At 37.6% G+C, this 22,718-nt stretch overlaps 1 pseudogene; it reads left to right on the forward strand.

The window, feature by feature from the left end:
* Positions 1–17,631: 17,631 nt before the first annotated feature.
* LOC119542648 lies at positions 17,632–18,105 on the forward strand (annotated as a pseudogene).
* Positions 18,106–22,718: the final 4,613 nt, after the last annotated feature.

Here is a 22,718-nt window from a genome sequence, read left to right on the forward strand (position 1 = left end):
AGGGAGAGAAACAAAGAAAACATAGAAATCAAAGACAGTCAACAAGAAAACCTTAGGCAAAAGAGAGAAAAAAAACCTCCAGAATAACCCTATCAAGAAAATCAGATGCCTAGACAGCAAAAAACCATGAGCTACATCAAGAATCAGGAAAATATGGTCCAGTCAAAGGAAGAAACTAGCTGAGATTCAGGAGTTGAAACAACTAATTAAAGATGTTCAAACAAATCTTCTGAATCAAATCAACAAGTTGACAGATAATGTGACAAAAGAGATGAAGGATATAAAGAAGACACTGGGTGACCATAAGAAAGAATTTGTAAGCTTGAAAAAACAAATGGAAGAATTTGTGGGAATCAAAGGCACAAGAAAAGAGATGAAAAACACAGTGGAGACATGTAACAGCAGTTGGAGAGGCAGAAGAAGGGGTCACTGAACTAGAGGACAGGACATCTGAAATCCTACACAAAAAAGAACAGATAGGGAAAATATTGGAAAAAATATAAGCAGGGTCTGAGGGAACTGAATGACAACATGAAGCACAGGAATATTGGTGTTATAACTGTTCCAGAAGGAGAAGAGAAGGGTAAAGGGGCAGAAAGAATAATAGAGGAAATAATCAATGAAAATTTCCCAACTCTTATGAAATACATAAAATTACAGGTCCAAGAAGCACAGTGTACCCCAAAGAGAATTGATCCAAAAAGACTTACTCCAAGACACTTACTAATCAGATTTTCAAATGTCAAAGACAAAGAGAGAATTCTGATGGCAGCAAAAGAAAAGCAATCCATTACATATAAGGGAAGTTCGATAAGACTAAGGGCAGATATCTCAGCAGAAACTATGCATGCGAGAAGGCAGTGGTATGATATATTCAAGATACTGAAAGAGAAAAACTGCCAATCAAGAATCTTATATCTGGCAAAACTGTCCTTCAAAGATGAGGGAGAGTTTAAAATATTTACAGATAAACAAACACTGAGAAAGTTTATGAACAGGAGACCTCTACAAGAAATACTAAAGGGAGTGTTACCTTTAGTGACAGATAGGAAAAGACAGGAGAGAGAGGTTTGGAGAAGAGTGTAGAAATGAGGATATTAGGAGATAGAAACACAGTAGATATCAGGTGTTTGATGTAGAAGTAATATAGAATGTTCAAGAGGATTGATTGTATAGATCCAGAAATGGATCTAAACAGCACAATACTGTGTGATGGTAGCACAATATTTTAAGTACACTGAAAAAAGATGACTGTGAATAGTGTTGAAAGAGGAAGGTTAGGAGTATGTATGACACCAGAAGCAAAGATATAAGATAAAGACTGGGACGGTATGATGTGGTGAAGCCTAGAGTGGTCAACAATGGTTCTTAAATGTACAAATAGAAGAATGTTTTTACATGAGGGAGTGGCAAGAAGGAATGAAGTTGTGAGGTATGCAACTAGGTGAATGGACCTTGAGGACAGTATGCTGAGTAAAATAATCCAGAAATGAAAAGGTGAACATTATAACACCTCATTAATATGGACTAACAATAATGTGCAAACTCTAGGAATTGAATCTGGGTAATCAGGATAAGGCTTATTTGTAAAGGTTCCTAGATTATAAGCTCTTACAGCAGTCACATCTATTCATGAGTTGCAACAGCTGTCTCTAAATTCTGAGATACTGAGATGTTTGTGTGTGACCTGGTCGGTCCCTGGAGCATTGGGTGTCTGTGTGGCACCTGAAACTTGAAGCCAGAGTTCGGCAGCTATGAGTGTCAGCATTGCCCCATGCAGCAACTGTTAAAGAAGCTGAAAAGGAGATCAGACTTTGATTGGAGATATGAATGAAATGGACTTGGTTGAGATTGGGGTAGATCAGACTAAAGGGTAAAGGATGATATTAACTGTGTTTTAAACCTTTAGCTTATGTTTAGAATGAAGGAAGAGATATTTATTTGGTGCAAAATCTATATTTTCTGTAGCATGCTATATAATTTAACTTCCACAGTCAGTTTATTCAAACACCATAATTACATGGAACCTTGAATAGGGAGTGAGATCTGGTTGGTTTGTACAGGTTAGCGTGAAATAGTGACACATCCCAGAGTAATTTGGGCAGAGAATAAAAAGTATTTGAAAAGCCCCCTTGAGGGACTGGGGAAAAAGTTGGAAATATTAAACTTCCCCAGCTGGGGAATTCCTGGTATTCTTGCAAGCGTCAGTTTAGTAGGCCAAGTCCTCCATCTTGGGGCTTGTCTTTATGAAGCTTATGACTGCAAAGAAAAGGCTAAGCCTTCTTATAATTGTGCCTGAGAGTCATCCCCAGAGAAACTCTTTTGTTGCCCAGATGTGGCCTCTCTCTCCAAGCCAACTCAGCAGGTAAACTCACTGCTCTCCCACCTAAGTGAGACATGACTCCCAGGTCTATAAATCTCCATGGCAATGTGAGATGTGACTCCTGGGGATGGGCCTGGACATGGTGTTGTGGGATTGGGAAAGCCTTCTGAATCAAAAGAGGGAAGAAAATTGAAACAAAATAAAGATTCAGTGGCTGAGTGGTTTCAAATGGAGTCAAGAGGTCATTCTGGAGGTAAGTCTTATGCATTATATAGATATCCCTTTTTATAGTTATTAGTTTATTAGAATAGCTAGAGGGAAATATCTCAAACTGTTGAACTGCAATCCAGTATCCTTGATTCTTGAAGATGATCTTATAATTATATAGTTTATATGGTGTGACAGTGTGATTGGGAAAACCTTTAGGCTCACACTTCCTTTACCCAGTGTATGGACAAATAAGTAGAAAAATGGGGACAAAAAATTAAATGAAAATAGGGGTTAGAGGGGTATGGGATGTTTTTGGTAAAAATTTCAAAAATTGATTGTGGTGATGAATGCACAACTATATGATGATACTGTGAACAATTGTACACTTTGGATGATTATATGGTATGTGAATATATTTCAATAAAATTGCATTTAAAAAAATAATTTCTCAGAGGATTCCAGTGACAACTCAATAGTCAAAGCCAATGCCTTTTCTCAATCCATATCATACTTGACTGTATCATTTGATTTTATTGACCATAATCATCTTCTTGAAGATTTCTCTTCTCTTTCAGGTTCTGTAGCACTGACATCACAAGTTTAAGACATTACAAAGGTCTGCTGTAAGTGGTGATTACTATTACCATTTCACATCTATATAACTCAGGGATGAGAAATTTTAAAAAATCACTGGGAGAACCAAAACTAAATGTTCTTGATCCCTATTGTTCTAAATGTCCTCAAAAACATTTAGGATACTACAATTACCTTCATTTTATTTCATTGTTCTTGAGTCCATTTGCTTTCTATAACCTACCTGAAAACTTAATATATGCAGCTCAACTCTTAACAAGAGTAGTATTCCCTTTAGCTTCTGTATTAGGAGACTACTGGAGCAAAGGCAGGGATACATCTTCTACAAGCCAGGCCTTAAAATAATTAATCGGTTCTTTGTATGATTCTGTAAATGAAAGGTTTAGAACTCTAAGGGATAGTCACTAATTAGAAGGTTTTCTTAAGTCCCTTTACTTTCTACTTGCTACTCAAGTTGATGCTTAGTAATTGTGGCAGAGGTGGCTAGTTATCTACCAAGCATACATTCTCCCCATTCCTTTGTGTGGAGTCACTGCTGGGAGGGGCTGCCCTGTCATTGACAACATCTCCCAGCCTCCCTTGCATCCAGGTGTGGCCTTGTGACTAGTTCTCACTAATGGAATGTGAGCAAAAGTGATGAGCATATGGGATGGAGATTTTAGAAAGTAGGTGGTTTTTTCCTACACCCTCCCTCTTTCCATCTTCCTGTTGAATGCAGAGGGCTCAACGTTTATGGCGATGACTGACCAAAAGATGGAAGGAAGCTGGGTTCCAAAACACTGTCCAAAACCAGGGACATTATCACTGGACTGTCACATGAGCAAGAAACAAACTATTTTGTGGTAAGCCAATAATTATGAAGGTTTGTTTACTTCAGCAACTAGCAATCTCACTCAGCCATAAAGCATTATGGCCTGCACTAGTTTCTCAGCCATTTGCTGGTGATTCTGAAATGTTTTTTTATTTTAATATTTTATTTGGTTGAAAGTAAATTTTACCGATAATCATCTTCTGTCCCTATATGCAGAAATCACTTGTAAAGTGACATATTTTCTTTGGGGTGTCCTTTCTCATATTCACATGATAAAACATTGATTACCAAATGTCTTTTCACAGTTCCCTTAAACAGTAGCCAGTTTGCAACTTGAAACACACATGCTTTCCCTCTCTTAATTTTGATATATTTTTAAAGGTTTTCAAATGTCTCAGCAGAACTAGTGATGCCCTCCCTCACTTCCATTTTAGAAGGCACAGACAAAAAGGAAAAATGATAAGATGTCCAAAGATTTAGGTCACCTGTAGTCAAATTCCCCAATACCTCTTTATTCCTTTTTTTTAAAATGATATAATGAGGGTTGATATTGACTGGTTCTAGGGAAGCACACAAGACTCTGGAATTGACTCAGTTGTACCACTAATTGTGCTGTGCTAACTTATACAGATTTCCTAAACTCTCTGGTCCCCAGTTTCTACCATGTGAGGTAAGGAGGTTACATTGAAAACCTCCAAATTCCTCCACAGTTGAAAATTAAAATGAAGGCAATTGCAATGCTTTTAATAGACTAAAGATATGTAATATACTTTTTTCCATTCTGGAAGGGTAACAGCTAACTCTAATAACATACTTTATTAAAGCACTGCATTTGAGAATGTGAGAAGAAAATAACAGACATTATTTTGCTCTGGAAAACCATACATGAAAAATGGAGAACTGAAACAATACATAAAGTAGCATGACTATTTTATAAATGGGAAAATGTCATGGCAAGAAGAGTAGCTTATACCCTGAGAGGTCAGTTTGTTCTGAAGCAGAACTTGAAACATCTGAATCAGGTGTTAATTCCAAATGGTGTAAGGGTGGAAAGTCTGGGCTGAGGCAATTAGTTGCAGAGAAAATACTTTTTCATCACATCTCTTGGAGTGTTGCTTAGCCCAGGACCATCCATGGAAGATAGATTCCATGCAAAGTGGTTCAGGTTTTGGAACAAATCAAATTCTCGGAGTGGCTTAAAACCACACTGGTTTATGTGAATTCTCCAGAACAAATCAAAATTATGGTGTTATCCAGTGCCTATCATTCCCAACATGGGATGCTGTGGATGAAAATGTGAATCAAGTCTTGCAACTTTGTTTTCAAGTAGACCTAGGCAGAAGAGACAGGGTGCTGTTCTGTTCCTCCTTGAAGTAGTCAAAGGGATATCTCCACCCAGAGTTAATGCCACCCAAACTTTCTAGACTGTACTCTAAATATGCAAACTCCAGAATTCCCTGTGCAAATTGGCCTGAGCCAGCTTCTAGGCCTGTGGGCTTTTTGCCTGGTCCGCTCAGCCCAAGGTGCTTCCCTGGGCTGAAATTTGATCGAGGGGTGGGCATTTGTGGAACTGTGGATGGAGCTCACACATACCTGCTGGGTGTCCACACACATGCAGGTGTGGCTGCTCATGGTGCAAGACAGACGTGGGGTAAGTTACCTCCAGCTGGAGGCTGTGAGCCAACTGTCCCTTCACAGCCAGGTTCTAGCATGGAACTCTGAGGAATCTGAGAAGTCTAAATTTGAACCTCACCTTCCAGGGCTGTTTTAGTTTGCTAAAACTGCTGAAATGCAATTATACCACAAAATGGGTTGGCTTTTAACAATGGGGATTAGTTTACCAGCTTACAGCTGTGAGGCTGTGAAAATGCCCAAGTCAAGGCATCATCACGGTGATACCTTCTTCCTGAAGAAAAGCTGCCAGAGATCCAGGACTCCTTTGTCACATGGTAAAGCACATGGTGGTGTCTGCAGGTCTCTCCCTTCTCTTCCAGGTTTCATTGCTTTCAGCTCCTGGCTTCTGTGGCTTTTGTTTTCAGCTTCTGTGGCATGCCTCAACCAAAATAACCTAATCAAAAGGTCCCTCCTACAATAGGTCTAAACCCACAGAAATGGATTAGTTTTAAGAATGTGATCTTCTGGAGTATAAACAGCTTCAAAACCTCACACAGGTCATGATGAAGGTTGATTTGTCAGAGTAGGAAAAGGAACATATTTTATGTTATAGATTGATAGCTTTATTTCTGTTAAATATTTGATGTACAATACCTGGGCCTCCATTTGTACCCTTGCTCTGGGCTCCACAGATGTTATAGGTAGGCCTGAGTGACCAACTTTGCCATGAAAATACAAGAGAAAATTGGATGATACATTTGCCCCAAAATATTTACCTTGCTCTCTTCACTTGCCCTAAAGCCCCTTAACTTCCCTTGGATAAACTCAGATGAACATAAGCTATGTGGTGTACATATCCCACTTTCACTAAATAACAGACCTCATTGGAGTCTGATGCTTTGCAGAGTCAAACACTTTGCCAATGTGCTCAATAAATAACAGTGGTTGCATATATGACAGCTGATACCCTGCAGAGTTAATTTCCTCTGTTGGTTACTTTGACCTGTTGTCTCTCAAAACAGTAATTCCATCTAGTGTCAGAGATTCACTTGGCTTGGGAAATGTTCACATCTTTGTCTTACTCCTCAAATGCCTGCCTATTAATTCAATCTTACCTTAGTTAATTCTGAGATAGCCATTCAAGCAAATACTGTGGAATCCATTCAAGGAATTATTTTTACACAGCTGTTTGTAGCCAGGGTAGGTTTTAATGGAGATGAAAATCATTTGGGTTATCTCATAAGCATAAATCTGCTACTATAGTTTTCACTGTCTGTGAGTCTCTAAATATTGTTACCTTATAAATCAAATCAGTGCTATGTAACACGTCTAAGTATTTGAGAAAGTTTTTGGGTGGGCTGTAACTCATGGCTAAGGTCCAAAAGAGTTTTTTCCCCCTTGGCAGTAAATTCTCAGTCTTTCTATTGTAAGTACAGAATTGAATGAAGGAAACATCAGATGGCAGTCAATACTTTTGGCTCATCTGAGCAACTGAAACTTCTCCCAAAGTTCTAGAAAGCTTATCTGTGGGGGTGGTAAACTCATATACCTATTATAGAGGCCAAGCTGGAGGGATTGAGTTTATAAAAGAACATTTGAGCCCTTAATTTACCTCTGGTTATTTATATTTTTCTTCTTCTTCTTCTTCTTCTTCTTCTTCTTCTTTTTTTAAAGTATTGTGTGGCAAACAATACTGGCTGGGCCGTTTTGCACCCTCTGTGTGGGGGTGACCTACATGGCATGATTTGTGATTTCAGGGACACTCAGCAAGTTCCTTTGGCCTTAAATTGCCCACTTAAGTGTATAAAACAGTGGCTGAAATTCCACTGTTACAGAGGCATTCTTTTAGATTAACCAGTCTTTCTCTTCAAACACTTCAGAGAGGAGTAATTCAATATATCAGTAAAAGCATAGTATATTTCTATCAAGAATGTCTTCCTTCATGAGTACTTTGGGGCCCTGGTTTGGAAGGAGATGGAGTGCAGTTTCTATAGAGAAGAGCAAAAGGAGACGAGGAACCAGAAAGAATTTTCTCCTAAAAAAATAAAATCCTCTATTTATTCAGCTTATGACTTACCAGGCATTTTCTAAGAGGGTATATCATTTGTTTTTCAAAAACATTGTGATAAGTATTCTTGTTTTGCCTGTGAGGAAACAATTTAGGAGCCAATAAATGGTGTGCCAAATATCACACAGTAAGATACAAACTAGAATTCAAATCCAAATTCTATAGTTCTGAGTTTTATGCTCCTTCTATACTCTCAGCATTGCCTTACTTAAATTATGTTGTCAGTCAGTAAATTCATGATATTCTCTGTGGGTGATCATAGCTTCAAACCAATGAGCCCCTGATATATGTGGAGCCAGGTGGCCTGGGTTTCAGTCTCAGTTCCAGAAATCACTGGTTGTATAATGTTGGGAAATTACTTATACTCTCTGGACTTTTTCTATAAATGGGGATAAAAATCCTAGTTACCTTATAGGGTTATTGTGAGGATTAACTGACTAAATACATATAAAGTGCTTAGAACAATTCCTGGCACACAATAACTGCTCAATAATTCTTACCTATTTACTTTTTATCTCATTAAATCCTTCCAACCAGACTCTTCAGAAATTTATTATCCTGATTTATCGATTTGTAAACTGGATTCAGGAAGGTTCTTTTTATTGCCTAAGATCACCCAGATTGTAAATTCAAAGCAAAGATTTGGATCTAGCTCATTTTATACCAAGGTCCATGTTATACCCTGCTGCAAGGTTAAGATGGTAACCACAATGTTGATAGAACAAATGTTTATTATCCAGGGTTGGCCTGCACGTGGGTGAAGAGAATGGCAGCTGGTTTAAGTCCCTACTCCTGCAAAATTATTTCAAGGCTTTGAAAGATGCCACGAGTCCAAAAGAGATTCTGTGGAAAATGGTCATGGCTGTAAGCACCCACCTTGGAAGTGTTTCCAAAAGAAAGCATAGCTTGGCGCAAAGCCTCAAATCAGCAGATTGAGTGAAGCAGAAAGGAGGAACAGATGGGTGAGGGCTGGGCAAGCACTGGCATTAGGAGACGGTTGGCCAAAGAAACCAGGGAAAGGGACCATATTTCACCCACATTTTAATTTTTGTCTTTGGCTCATTATAAATTGCTGAGTCAATTGCTAAAACCACCTAGACTTCTGGTTGTAAAAGATACTTTTACAAAGTGTTTCCACACAGATTATCATAATTAATCTTCACAGCCTTATGCAGTAGACATACTTATTGCTATTTTCCAGATGATGAAACAGAAATTTATTAAATTAGCAATGCAAGGCCACACGAGTAAGTTGCAGAGACAGTGTTTGAACCTGAAATCTTCTGATGGAAAAGCCCTTGCCTCCTTTCATTAAACCAGTCTGTCTTTGAAAGACCAATTGCTGAGTATTATGTACTGGGAGGAAATGGACATGTAGGATTGGATATTCATATGATTAATGGATTCAACCCTTTCTCTTGGTTTTGCTAGTTTATAAATCCATTATAGAGGTGGCCTCTCCAACACTACAGTATAAGCTTTGTTTGTGAGTAAATACTAAACCTCAAAAATATGCTCCTAGATAACACCTCTTAGGCTTTAATGTATTGGAATAGCTAGAAGTAAATACCTGAAACTACCAAACTCCAACCCAGCAGTCTGGACTCCTGAAGACAATTATATAATAATGCAGATTACAAGGGGTGACAGTGTGATTGTGAAGACCTTGTGGATCACACCCCCTTTATCTAGTGTATGGATGAGTGGAGGAATGGGGATAAAAACTAAAGGACAAATGGGGTGGGATGGGGGATGATTTGGGTGTTCTTTTTTCACTTTTATTTTTTATTCTTGTTCTGGTTCTTTCTGATGTAAGGAAAATGTTCAGAGATAGATTGTGGTGATGAACGCATAACTATGTTATCATACTGTGGACAGTGGATTGTATATCATGGATGATTGTATGGTGTGTGAATGTATTTCAATAAAACTGAATTTAATAAAAAAATATGCTCCTAATAATCAGTTCATACCGATTTTAATATGATAAGTTACTTGTGGAAGTTACATAGATCTCGGGAGCCTGAAATTTGACTAGGGTTTCCCAGTATTTTTTTATTGCATGTTCATAAAATTTTACGAGCCTGCAATTTGTGACTTCTGACAAAGTCTCTCTGCAAAGGATAATGAATTAATTAGAGACATTGAGAAGCCTATTGCTCACAAATCTTTGCAATCTTTACTGTCTTTCAAAGGACTTGCAATCCCAGAAAAGTCCAAAATTCAAATGAGTCATGTGTAACTACATATTTGACTGCAGCACTAGTCAAAGTAATGGCAAGTCCAAAGTGAGGATGAAGTATTTTGGTCTGTATGGAAACAATCAGATTCCTTTCTTCTCTTGAGAGTGAATGTTTAATTAAAAATAGTACATAATTACTGTTCTTTTGTATTTGAAAGAAAATTCAGCAAGCAAATGGCAGCTGGAAGAACTAAACTGCAGGTGAAGGCAACTTGCAACTTAGGAGGTAACTGCCATATGATTTATACTGCACAATGAATTAGGCGCCAAATGAGAAGCATATTGGTACACATAACATGTAGCAGCTCATTCATATAACAAGCAGCAGTAGGATATTTTAATCCTTCAAACTGTCATTGAGTTAGTGAGAGGCAAGGATGAATTTAGCAAAAACATTAACTGAATTGTCAACCCCAAACTGAAATGAAGCGTATTAATTTGCTGATCTCCCACAATGGAAAACCATTTTATTTGAGCATATGAATATTGTTTTAAAATAAATTACAGTCTGCATTGTTCCAAAAAGGATTTGACGCAACTTAACTCTACTCTAAAGAGATATAGAACTAGAATACAAGGCAGACTAAAGTTTGGTGTGTGTGTGTGTGTTTGAATAACCTACCTAATAAAGCCATCCAGAAGAATTCCAAATCTTTGCATATTCTTAAGTGAAAGAATAAGAGAGCTAAATAAAACACCAAAATATTCTCTGACTTTAACTCAACAAGACTAATATTTTTCTCAATCTGTTCATAGTTAAGTGATCAAGTCACTTTTTTGCTCATAGCTTTTTGCTCAATTATGCTCTGTGACATTAATCGTTAATGTTCACAAAAATTGTGTTCCTCTGTTTTCTCTGGCATGTTGCTACACCACATTTCCCAGTCTTCCCATATTTAGGGTGGGTGACTAGCTTTTGACAATAGAATATGAGCAGAAATGATGTTGTTACCTCTGAGCTAAGGTAGTTAAGAGAAGGAGTGCCCTCTAAATTCTGTCTTCTTCCCCATCCACTACTGAACGCAGAAGGCAGTCCCTGGAGGCCCTAGAGGAGTAGTTCTCAAAATGTGGTCCCCAGACCAGTAGTACCAGCATCACCTGTGAACTTGTTTGAAATTCATATTCTTGGGACCCATCACAAACCTACCAAACCCCCTCTGGAGGTGGGGCCCAGCAATCTATGTATTAGCAAGCCTCCCAGGTAATTCTGATGCATGTTAGAGCTTGAAAGACACTTTTCTAGACAATGGAAAGGCCATAGCCTAGAAAAATACTGGTTCCCTGGATGATTGCATGGAGCAGAGACCTCTCTCCTGTCCCTCATTCACCTCATTGAATTGTAATGCAAGACAAGTTTTGTTACTCATTGAGCCACTATCTTCAGGTTGCTTTATGCAGCAGTTAGTCTATCCTAATACTGCTTCCTGATTCCTTCTGTGATTATTGTTCTTGATGAATGTAAAAACTTTCTGCTTTTGCTCTAGCCACTACCAATCTCTTTGGAATGATGAGGAAGGAATACATCAACCAACGGATAAATACTGCTTTTCCTCAGGCTCTGCCATTTTATGCCTCCTTGAATTTTCATTTCTATTTACTCTGCTAGATTGTTACCTACTGCTCTCTGCCCTCACCTAGCAAATTGTGAATGATCCTTTGAGCATCCCCTTGTCTATAAAAATCTCCAAAGATCATCTTATATGATATGGGAACCACCTCTCTGCATAGTCTTACAGAATTCCTTATCTTCTAGGGTTCCCTAATATGAATCAAGCGTCTCAAATATGCAGAATTTGGCATAAAATTATATGACACTCTTTATTCTATATAGTTGATATTTCTTAACTTTAATTCATGTTTTTCTAGCATGTTTGCCTTCTTGGTAGAAAATGCTTTTTGCTCATTCCAAACATGCATTTCTACTGAATGTATTACCTAGTTTTCCCTAATCAGGGTTTTAAATTTTTCTAAGTGGATTTATTGAAAAGATTTATTTGGTCTCAATATCATAAAGTTGTGCTCCTAGGGCTGTCTGCTGCCTTACTGACTGCCATGTGAGAATAGTCTGTCTGTGGAGAGAAAGAATAAGGCCAACCTTCAGAGACAGCAAAGGGTCAGTTCTGACAATATCCCAGCTCCTGGATCCAGACATACCTGAAGTTGGATCCATTTCTTTGTGGTTTGGGATTCTTAAGCCCATAAATTCTGTTCTTTTGCTTCCGATAGGTTGAGTTGGGTTTCCATTACTGGCTCTCGAAAGCTGCCAGCTTTCATGAACTTAGCAATGAATCAGTTCATTCCTGAAAAGAGGGATTATAATAGACCTTGGATGGAGATGAGGGGAAAGAAACTGTGCTTGTTTGAATCTATTATGTCCCTAAAAAAGCCATGTTCTTTGATGTAGTCTTCTGGGGGCAGACTTATTAGTCTTTTGATTAGGGTGGGACATTTGATTGGCTTGTTTCCTTGGGAATGTGACCCGCCCAAAAATGCGTGATATTTTTTGGTTGGATCATTTCCATGGAGGTGTGACTCTGCCCATCCAATGATTTTGGGTGGTTTGCTGGAGTAATTTAAGAGAGTTCACAGAGAGGAAAATCTCAAAGAAGCTGAGAGAGACATTTGGAGAGAGAAGCTAAAATATGTAATCCAGAGTTTGCCCCCGAAGAAGCCATGAGCCGACACAGACAGAAGGATGTTTGGAGATGCTAAATTAAGAGATGAAGCCCAGAGTTTGTCCCAGAGAAGCTAAGAGAGGACTCCCAGATGCTTAGAGAGAAATGCCCCAGGAGAACCAAGCTGAGAGCTGAGAGTAGCTAAGAGACACAAGAGCTCAGAGACATTTTGGAGAAAGCCAGTTTGAAATGAAACCCAAGATCAAAGGCCAGCCACATGCCTTCCCAGGTAACAGAGGTGTTTTGGATGCCATCGGCCTTTCTTCTGTGAAGATATCCTCTTGTTGATGCCTGATGCATTAGTTTGGACATTTTTATGGCCTTGGAACTGTGGATTTGTGGCCTAGTAAATCCCCTTTATGCGGGCCAATTTATCTAGGTGTTTTGCATGGCAGCAGCTCTAGCAAACTGGAACAGAAACCTAGACAAGTAGAAAGAGATAAAAAAAAAAGTCTCTTAAGAGAAGTAGGGGAGAGATAGTAATAGACAAATGTAAGATGAATGAAGAAAGGCATCTCAGGTAAGATAGGGCAATGGTCCCCAAATCTAGTCCTTCATTGAATAGCTTCATGATATTTATCTTTTTACTTAGCGTATTGTTTATCTGAACTTAAAAAAACCCCAATCATGGAGTTTATATGCTAGTTTTATACACATAGCTATTAACATGTTAAAAAGTTCATTGTGGACCTCCTAACATCATTTTGTGTACTACATGTGGTATGGTTATCACACTTTGGGAAATACCAAGATAGAGTAACACATCTGCTGCTGGCTGGAGGTGAGGATCAGGGGAGAAGAATCATGGGGGGAAATAAACTTCCTGATTCCATCTCTTGAATTGAGCTGGCTTGAGAGCAGCTTTGCTGCCTTCAGTTGACAACCCAGCTGGTGGATAGGCTACAATGAATGCAATAGACAGAAACCCCAGTCATATATCCAGACTTGGTATGACTGCTGCATGGCCATATCAGTAGTTACAACACTTAATACTTCTATGCCACTGCTCTGAGCCCCCAGAGTGCCCCAACACCCTGGTAACCTTAGTACCACCCCAGGACCCTCTGGTCCCACCACGCAATCCAGCAACTAAAGGGGCAATATCAATCCAGCATGGAACCCTGGGGACCTTGCTCCAGCCCTTTGGCCAGCTTCCATTCTGATTGGTTGATACTCTTGCCAACCAGTTGTGAAACCATTTAGAATTATCTCTCCTGGATATGTCTCTATTACTATATGAATCACATTGGGTTGCATTTGGTCGTTTACTTGTCTGTTTTCATTTCTTGATTATCACTAGCGTAAGGGCAAGAACTATGTTATATTTGTCATCTTCTTCAATGTCTAATGTGAGTGAAATCTTCAAGTTAGAAAGAGATTGGGAGATGGCCAAGACCTAGGACCTACATTTCTGATTGTTTGACTGCCTACTAACTGAATATCATAACTAAGTGGGAGGCAGTAGAGTGCTGTGATTAGAGGCCAGATCTAGAGTTAGTCTGCTTTAGTTTAAATCCTAGTTCTGTCCCTTACATACTGGGTGATCTTGGATAGGTTATTTAATCTTTCTGTGCCTTAGTTTATTCATCTGTTAAATAGGGACAATATTCAGACTTAACACATTGTGATGATAGGAGGATTGAATGATTTAATACATGTAAAGCATTTAGAAAAGTATTTGGCATATAAAAAGTTATCATACGTTACTCTATTATGCTAAGGCAATGTTATATAAACAATTTTACTATTTCTTGCATGTTAATAGGCATTCAGCTTAAAGCAGTTCTGTGGTCAGTTTCAGTTTGGCAATGGTGCTGAACACATTAGTATGCTAGTATAGTCTATAAACCTCCAAAAAGGGTATGAAATGCTCTCAAACTGATTTTTACTACCTTTTTTTTTTTTTTTTTGAGAATGCCTTTTTGGAAATGCCACACAAGATTTTGACTTCAATCCTTATGTAACAATCCTGGTCCTCTTAACTGGACTGTACCATGAGAAACCATAATATATGCATGTATAAAGTAAACATACAGTCCTAAGTGGCCTAGATGCAATACAGGCAAGTGGCTCTGTAATCTTATCCCTCTGGTGATGAGAGAAGGCAAGGGAAAAAACAATTCCAGTTTGAGCAAATAATCTTTCTCTCTCAAGCTTAGATGAGCTCACCAAAGCCTTCTATCTCATGCCCTCTAACTCTACCCTTGTCTTGCTGTCTTCCCTATGTCAGGGGGTCCCTTCAACATTGTAGACAATCCCAGTCCCATCTTACCTATCAATAAATATGAATAGTCTCCCATTTTTCTTGAAATTTAAGAATTTTACTGGATTTTGTTTACTTTACTATTATTGATTTTGCTTAGGACACAGTAAATCTTTTTAATATCTAATTCTGGTGTTTAAAAAAAAATTATGGAATGTTTTCATCAATTATACCTTTGGTTATTGTTCTAGTTTGCTAATGCTGCAGAATACAAAACACCAGAGATGGACTGGCTTTTATAAAAAGGGGGTTTATTTGGTTACACAGTTACAGTCTTAAGGCCATAAAGTGTCCAAGGTAACACATCAGCAATCAGGTACCTTCACTGGAGGATGGCCAATGGTGTCCAGAAAACCTCTGTTAGCTGGGAAGGCACGTGGCTGGCGTCTGCTCCAAAGTTCTGGTTTCAAAATGGCTTTCTCCCAGGACGTTCCTCTCTAGCAAGCTTGCTCCTCTTCAAAACGTCACTCACAGCAGCACTGAGTTCCTTCTCTTTGAGTCAGCTCATTTATATGGCTCCACTGATCAAGACCCACCCTGAATGGGTGGGGCCATGCCTCCATGGGAATATCTCATCAGAGTCATCACCCACAGCTGGGTGGGGCACATTCCAAGCAAATCTAATCAGCACCAAAACATCTGCCCCACAAGACTACATCAAAGATAACGGCGTTTGGGGGACACAATACATTCAAACTGGCACAGTTATCCATCCTGCTAGATTTGTTCTAACTTCTCCTTTAGAACTGGATATTACATTTTTAGTTAGATTGCATGTTCTGTCATCTTCTTTTACATTTACTGTCTCTTGTTATACATTTTGCATTTGCTCCTGGGATGTCTCTATTGTCTCACTAACATGATTCTCTGCAGCAATGCCTACACTTTTTACTATTATCGGTATCAACTGAATAGTTCTCGAATTCAACCTAGTCTATATAAGTCATTTCTCCTCTTCTCTTGTTGAGAAATTCCTCAAGAATTTCCCTTAAGAGTTCATTTTCTGCACTTTTCTTTATATTTTGTCATGAGGTATCTTCTCAGTGTGGTTGCATTACTCATCATTTCATGTATCCAGGATGTTTTGCTTGGGCTGAGGTCCCAGGAACATCACAGAGTTGAGTCAAGGTTGACCTATAGGTTAAAGATTGGGAAGAAAAGTAAGATCTGAAGGGCAGTATTGAGTGGTAAAGCCAGAGTCAAGAAACAAGGACAAAGTCCAAATGAAGCATTGTCTAAAGATAAAGAGGCAGAGTCCTGGTTATAAACAAAACAAAGTTAAACACTGGGACAGGAAGCAAGGTACATAAATGGGTTTGGAATGGAGACAAGAAGATTGAGTATTGAATCTCTGTGACACTACAGGGAGCTGCTAAATGTGCTAGGCAATTTAGACAAAAGGAGATACAATGGCATCCTGTCTCATGCCTGTTGTTGAAGCTTATGCTGCAGAAGATTGGGGTGGGGCTCTATGGCTTCTGGAAAAGTCCTTCCTGACACAATGTTTGTAGCACAGATTGGCTCCTATTATTGCATCAGTTCCATTGGTCATAAATAGGAATGTGCTCACATCCATTTGTTTTGGCAACTGCTGAGGGTATTTTTATGAAAAGTGGAAGAGTTTTCAGCCTCTTTGATTTTCTGGCAATTCCCAAAATTTACTGAAAGTCACAGAAGAAATATGAATAGAAAACAGAAGTTCCAATTTTTGCTTATAATATTCTACAATTGTACTCCTTCCATACCTGCTCCCAGGAAGACTAGAATTAACTTTGGACATCTAGCATACATAGATCTAGAATGGCTAACAGAAGTATCAGTTGCTCAAGCTTATGTGACATGGAAGTGTGCCCAGAAGGAAGTAGAATTAAATTATTAGATCACTTTGGGCTTTCCAAAGCCTTAAGATGATAATCTCTTTGAGAGATTACTCAAAGGTTTTGGTATTAAATTTCTAGCATGTGTGCCAAAGACTGGCCATTTAAATGAAGCATATATTTTCAGGGAACTTTTGAAAAGCTGATGTTGAGGTAGAAGAGTTAAGACAGGGATCAAGGAAGACTTAAACAGAATGCTTTACTGGTTCAAAAGTTGCTGTTTAGTCCTGCTATGAATCAGTGAAAGAAACGACGACAGAAACCTATAACAAGCATAAACAGAACACTAAATAACAGCATCCCTTGGACTTCTGAAACAAGCCTTTCAAAGTCAGTGCATAATTTCCTCCCAGAGTATAAAAATACATGACCAGGGTTGGGATGCAACATAAAATTGGTAATGTATTGACTAATGAAAGGTTAGATTAGGATTTTTATAGTTGGAATACATCAACTGGTCTTTCAAACAAGAAGTGCTTCTCTTATGTTATTTAAAAATCTTGCCATCATAACTTGCTCCAGCTTGCAGGTTATTTTCTGCAACATTCATTTAATGTTTTATTTACTGATCCATTCACTCATCCACTCATCCACTCATTCATCCATCCATCCATCCATCCACCCATCCATCCAGCCATTCACCCATCCATCCATCCATCCATTATCTTTTGAGCCCTTAATATGTAGCAGGCCTCATGCGAGTGACTGAAAATACATGAAGAATAAGGATAAGACAAATTCTTTACTTGACTTTGTCTTGTGGACTCTAGTTGCCTTGTCTCCCTGTGCACTCAACTCCTTATCTCAGGGGGTTTGCCAGGCTTTGCCTGGATTCCATTCCTTGCACTACAACCAGGAAACTCTCTCAAGGCAGTGATCTGGGAAATCATAGGGGTCACTTAATTTGTTTCCCTTCATTCAAGGATTACTGTCCTGAAACCCCGAGGTGACCAAAGCCACATAATGTCAATGACTCGATCATCCGTCCATGCCAATTGGATTGTGGGGAAGGTGATTGGGACAGCAATGCAAAAAACTGCTAAAGTGAGAGTGACCACGCTCATTCTGGATAACTATTTATTAAAGTATTTTAGTAAGAGGAAAACCTTCTTTGCTCATGATGCTCTCCAGCAGTGCACAGTTGGGGATATTGTGCTTCTCAAAGCATTACCTATTCCATGAATGAAGCATATGAAGCATGAACTAGCTGAGATTGTTTTCAAAGTGGGAAAAGTCATAGATCCAGTGACAGGAAAACCCTGTGCAGGAACCACATACCTGGAAAGTCCAGTCAGATTGGAAACCAGCCACCAAAGCAAAGATCTGAAAGAACTCAGCAGGTCTTCAACACAACAGAGGAGGCTCAAAAGGGAAAGTTTCACAAGATTTGCTTTATGGAAAAAGAAACTTTTGCTAACTCTCATTTGAAATTATGTCCAATTGCTCTTTGGTATTTATGAAATTACTAAAAGTAAATTAGGTAAAGGGCTTGTTATAAATTCTCATAAAGGTTTATGGTCCTAGTTCCAATTTCCTTTTTCAGTGAACATTAAGTTCCTTTTACATTGTGTGTCTAGCAGTCTGCTGCGTCATTTTGCAAGCTCATTGCTTTAGAGGGCATATTGTTTTTACATTCTAAGGAATCTTGAATTTCTCTCAGGACCTTTATTTGGGAAGAAGAAAAATTTTGATATCATAGACAGATAAGACCATATTAAGTGAATATTTGTTTTTTGATGGTATATATCCCAAATTAATTTTTTTCTGATTTCACCAATTCCAAAGGGAAATAATCAACATGTCTGTAGTCAGACTTTGACAGATTAAGCTGTGTTAATAAAGATGTCAGCATGCAGAAAATAAAATAAAAAAAAAGGATTACTGTCCTTTATTGCCTGATGCCCAGTTTCTTGAAAACTGTTGTTTCATTTATTTTACCTGTTTTATTTTGGTTGTTTCAGCCAGGAGGGTAAATCCAGTCTCTCTTACTTCATCTTGGGTGGAAGTGTTTGCCTACTGTTGAATTTTTGAGAATTTTTCATACATTCTATGCATGAGTCAATATCCCATATGTGATTTGCAAATATTTTCTCCCAATCTATGACTTATCTCTTCATTCTCTTAATGGTGTCTTTTGCAGTGAAAACTTTTAATTTTCATGTTCAATTTGGTGTCATGTCTGAGAACTCTTTGCCTAATCCCAGGTCATGAAGCTTTTCTCCTATGCATTTGCTACTTTTAAAGCTATTGTTCCTTTTATTCTGGTTGAATTGTGTTCATGAGGATATTTAATTTTTATTGCCAAATTTTGTGATATTCATCTCAAATCAGACATCCATTTTGGATTATAGTCCTTGGGGATTTTGACACACCTGTAATTATTCAGACTCTCCACTGGATGTCAATACTGCTCAAGGAAAAGCAGTTCAAATAGCATATTGGATGCACAAAAACAAAACATGCTGTTAAGAAAAATGTTTATGATAGAATAGTTAGGAAGGGAACTAGAAGAAGTGGGAGTGAGAAAGAGGAATTCCTCTTTGGCTCTGTAATAAATGTCATGGCGAGTGGTAGCATACGGTATGTACTGGAATTTGTAACAGTATTGAATCCCCAAACTTGAAACACTGAATTCTATTTTCCACTCTGGCTCTTTGGTTGCTGACTTATGCAAAAAATGAAACCACATTTTTGCTTGAAATATTTAGCTAATTCTCACAAGGTATTTTACTGAACTAGAATTAGAGATCCAATCCTTATTTCATTTCTTCTGTTCACTTCCTGTTTCTGCAGTGATCAGGTGGAAAGGAATGACTTTGGTAAGAAAATTACCTCAGTCTTGTAGCCAATTTGATTCATGTCCCAAAATATCACAAGCTCTAGACTGTGAAACAGAATCCAAGGAATCAAGTGGCCTTTGATCATTCTTAGCAGATTTTCCTTCTAGGAAGAGCCTAGTCTGTTCTAGTACTGAAACAAGATAAAATAGTTTGATTTATGTTGCTTTTGACCTCCTAGTAATTTGCCACAAAATTGCAATTTGAGGCTTGGAAGTTTTAAGAATAGAATTCTAGATCTCTTCAGTTTCTTCCTTTTGAAGTAGATAATTATATTCTATCATTGGGTTATTTTTAATAAAAGCTTGTATTGCATAAGGTGACTAATTTTGAAAATTGGAGAGAGTGGAACACACAATTTTATTTTACTATGGTAACATATATATATAACACAGAGTTTCCATGATAATCATTTTTAAGTGTTTTAACATTTTCACACTCAGTGGAATTAATCATAAACACAGTGTCATGCTACCAGCAGCACCATACATTACCGAAACTTTTTTATGACCTCAAACAGAAACTCTGTGTCTATTAAGCAATAATTCCCTATTCCTTCCTTCCCCCACCCCTGGTAACCTCTAGTCTATTTTCTGTCTCTATTAATTTGCTTATTTTAGTTGTTTTCTATAAGTGGGAACCTGTAATATTTATCATTTTGCATCTGGCTAATTTCACTCAACATGATGCTTTCACGGTTCATACATGCCATAGAATGTTTCAGAATTTCATTCCTTATGTGGCTGGATAATGTTTCACTGTATGCATACACCACATTTTGTTTATCCATTCATCTGTCCACCTTTGGACTACAATGAATTTGTTTCCACCTTTTGACTATAATGAATAATGCTTCTAAGAACATTGGTATACAAGTATCTGTTTGGGTTCCTTGTTTCAATTATTTTTGGGATACCTAGAAGTGGAATTTCCAGGTCATAAGGTAATTCTATGTTTAGTTTTTTAAGGAAACACCAAACTGTTTTCCACAGTGGCTACACCATTTTCCAATCCTAAAACAGACAATATTTTGACTATATATCCTGCAAATGGGACACAGGGATATGAGCTTCATCAGATCCACTTAGCAAGGAAGTTTTTCAATGTATCTTTTATAAAATATTTTAAATATATTATATGAACATATTCAACAAAGCTGTCCAGAAAAGTAACATAAAAGTGAATTTATGTTCATCGTTGTATGACTAGCATGCATTAGCATGATTAGCAGTATTAAAACTATTGAATCAGTTGCTATATCTAAAGCAGATGGAATTTTTGATTGAACAATTAAAAGATGTTCTAACGTTTGGAAAAAAATATCCAACATACAGCTTGAAACGTGGATAATATGATTCAAATAGAATTCTCTCATAAAAGTAAGATGCTGTTTTAATAACTATTAAGTATTCAGATGCTGGTGATAGAGCAAACCTACACTTTTTAGCTCTTCCTAGTGGGTTTTCCGTTATGGCTGATTACCTGTGGAAGTTTAACTCCCCTTTATAGCTAAATGTACAATGAACCTAATATTTATATTGTAGTAAATATGCTGCCCTACAAATGTGTTTCACTGACATCCTCTGATTCTTGTTTTCAAAGAGTTTAATTGCATTTTGTTTTAACATTGGTTAAATGTTAATTGGTTGGTGGAGTTTAATTGCATTTTGTTTTAACATTGCATATGGTGACAAGCTTCTGTCCTAGCATGCATAATTTTTGGCCTCTTTCTCTACAGTGAATAATATGTCAGATTGTTTTAATCATATACATGCTTTGACAACTGGCCCAAAGTTTGCACTGTTTTCATTTCCTGGTCAATGTGATTTGTGACAAATGTAAAAAATAACACTTTTATTTATCAAATTTGCTCATGTCAAGTGGAAGACTTAGATTGTCTGTTTGTATCTCATGGGTTGGATTTTCCTATAGGCTGCTGGCATAAGATACAGAAAATATGAAGGTACAAATCATACACCAACATGGCTGAAAGCTTTGGAGAGACATGATATTGGCACAAAACTGAAAATATTGGATTGATTTTCCATAAGTTCAGAGCCATCATTTTTATACTCTTTATTTTAATGCCAAATTATATAACTAGTATTTTTTTTTAATTTTGACATTATTTTGTATTATGGTCCCATCTTTCACTTTTCCTATTTAAGTTTTTCTCTGGCTGGTCTTTGTCAAACCAGAGTAATTCCAAATCTGGAAGTCTGCTTAAAATCCTTTAATACTTAAAGTGCTACAAAATGGAATATTGGGTGCATTTCATTGGAATAAAAATGAAAAATTAGAACAGATTCTTAAATAGGAATTATTTGTTTCTGTGTGTCAGCTTAAATCTGTGCCTCATATGAAAGCAATTTTTCCATTTTCTATTAATTAAACCAAATTTGACGCTGTGTGGTATAAGTCTTCTGTTTCTCATTTGTTCTGACTATGAATAAACTTTGGATTATTTGGATAAATGCTTTGGTGTTTTATACTGAAATTTGCTCTTAAACAGGAAACAACTGGGGGCAGGGAGAGAACCTATCTCTTTAAGAACAGACATTATCTGAAGTATTACTTGCTGCTCAAGATTAACTTCACGTAAAAGGTTTCAGCAGTGGCATTTTGTTAGACAACTCAACAATGCTAATTTAGGAATCAATTTCACCATCAAAAGTCTTTTGAGTAGAAGGAGTAAAGACAATTATTTCTTTTTTTTTTTTTTTTTTTTTTTTTTTTAGTTTCAATAGCCTTGGTAACTAAGAGGTCTAGAGTTTAGGAATCCATAGCCTTATACTCTGGATGATCACTTAATATAATAGCTGAGTCTCTATACTGTTCAGATTGTAAAGCATGTCCATAATAGGTGTTCAATAAATCATGTTTAATAGCAACACATTCATGGGTAGCACAACCAGGGGCTCTCTTATGGTGGCAATGTAGGTTCAGGAGCTAATTGTAAAAATGATTCAACAAGAAAAGTGCTGGAGGAAGAGCTTGTAGCATCTATATCCCCAGACTAGTAATTTATACTGGAGGGAAGAATACAGATCCTCAATACTTTATGTACATTTTCAAGATCCAAAGAGTTTGAAAAACTGAAAGTTTTTCCCCAATTCCTTTGGTATCAAATCCAGACCTGAGCTGAACTCGTTTGAATGCAAAACCAGACCTAATCTGACAGGAAGTTATTTATTTTCTTTAGTT

This window comes from Choloepus didactylus, chromosome 8, assembly GCF_015220235.1.
Source record: "Choloepus didactylus isolate mChoDid1 chromosome 8, mChoDid1.pri, whole genome shotgun sequence".
NCBI lineage: Eukaryota > Metazoa > Chordata > Mammalia > Pilosa > Megalonychidae > Choloepus > Choloepus didactylus.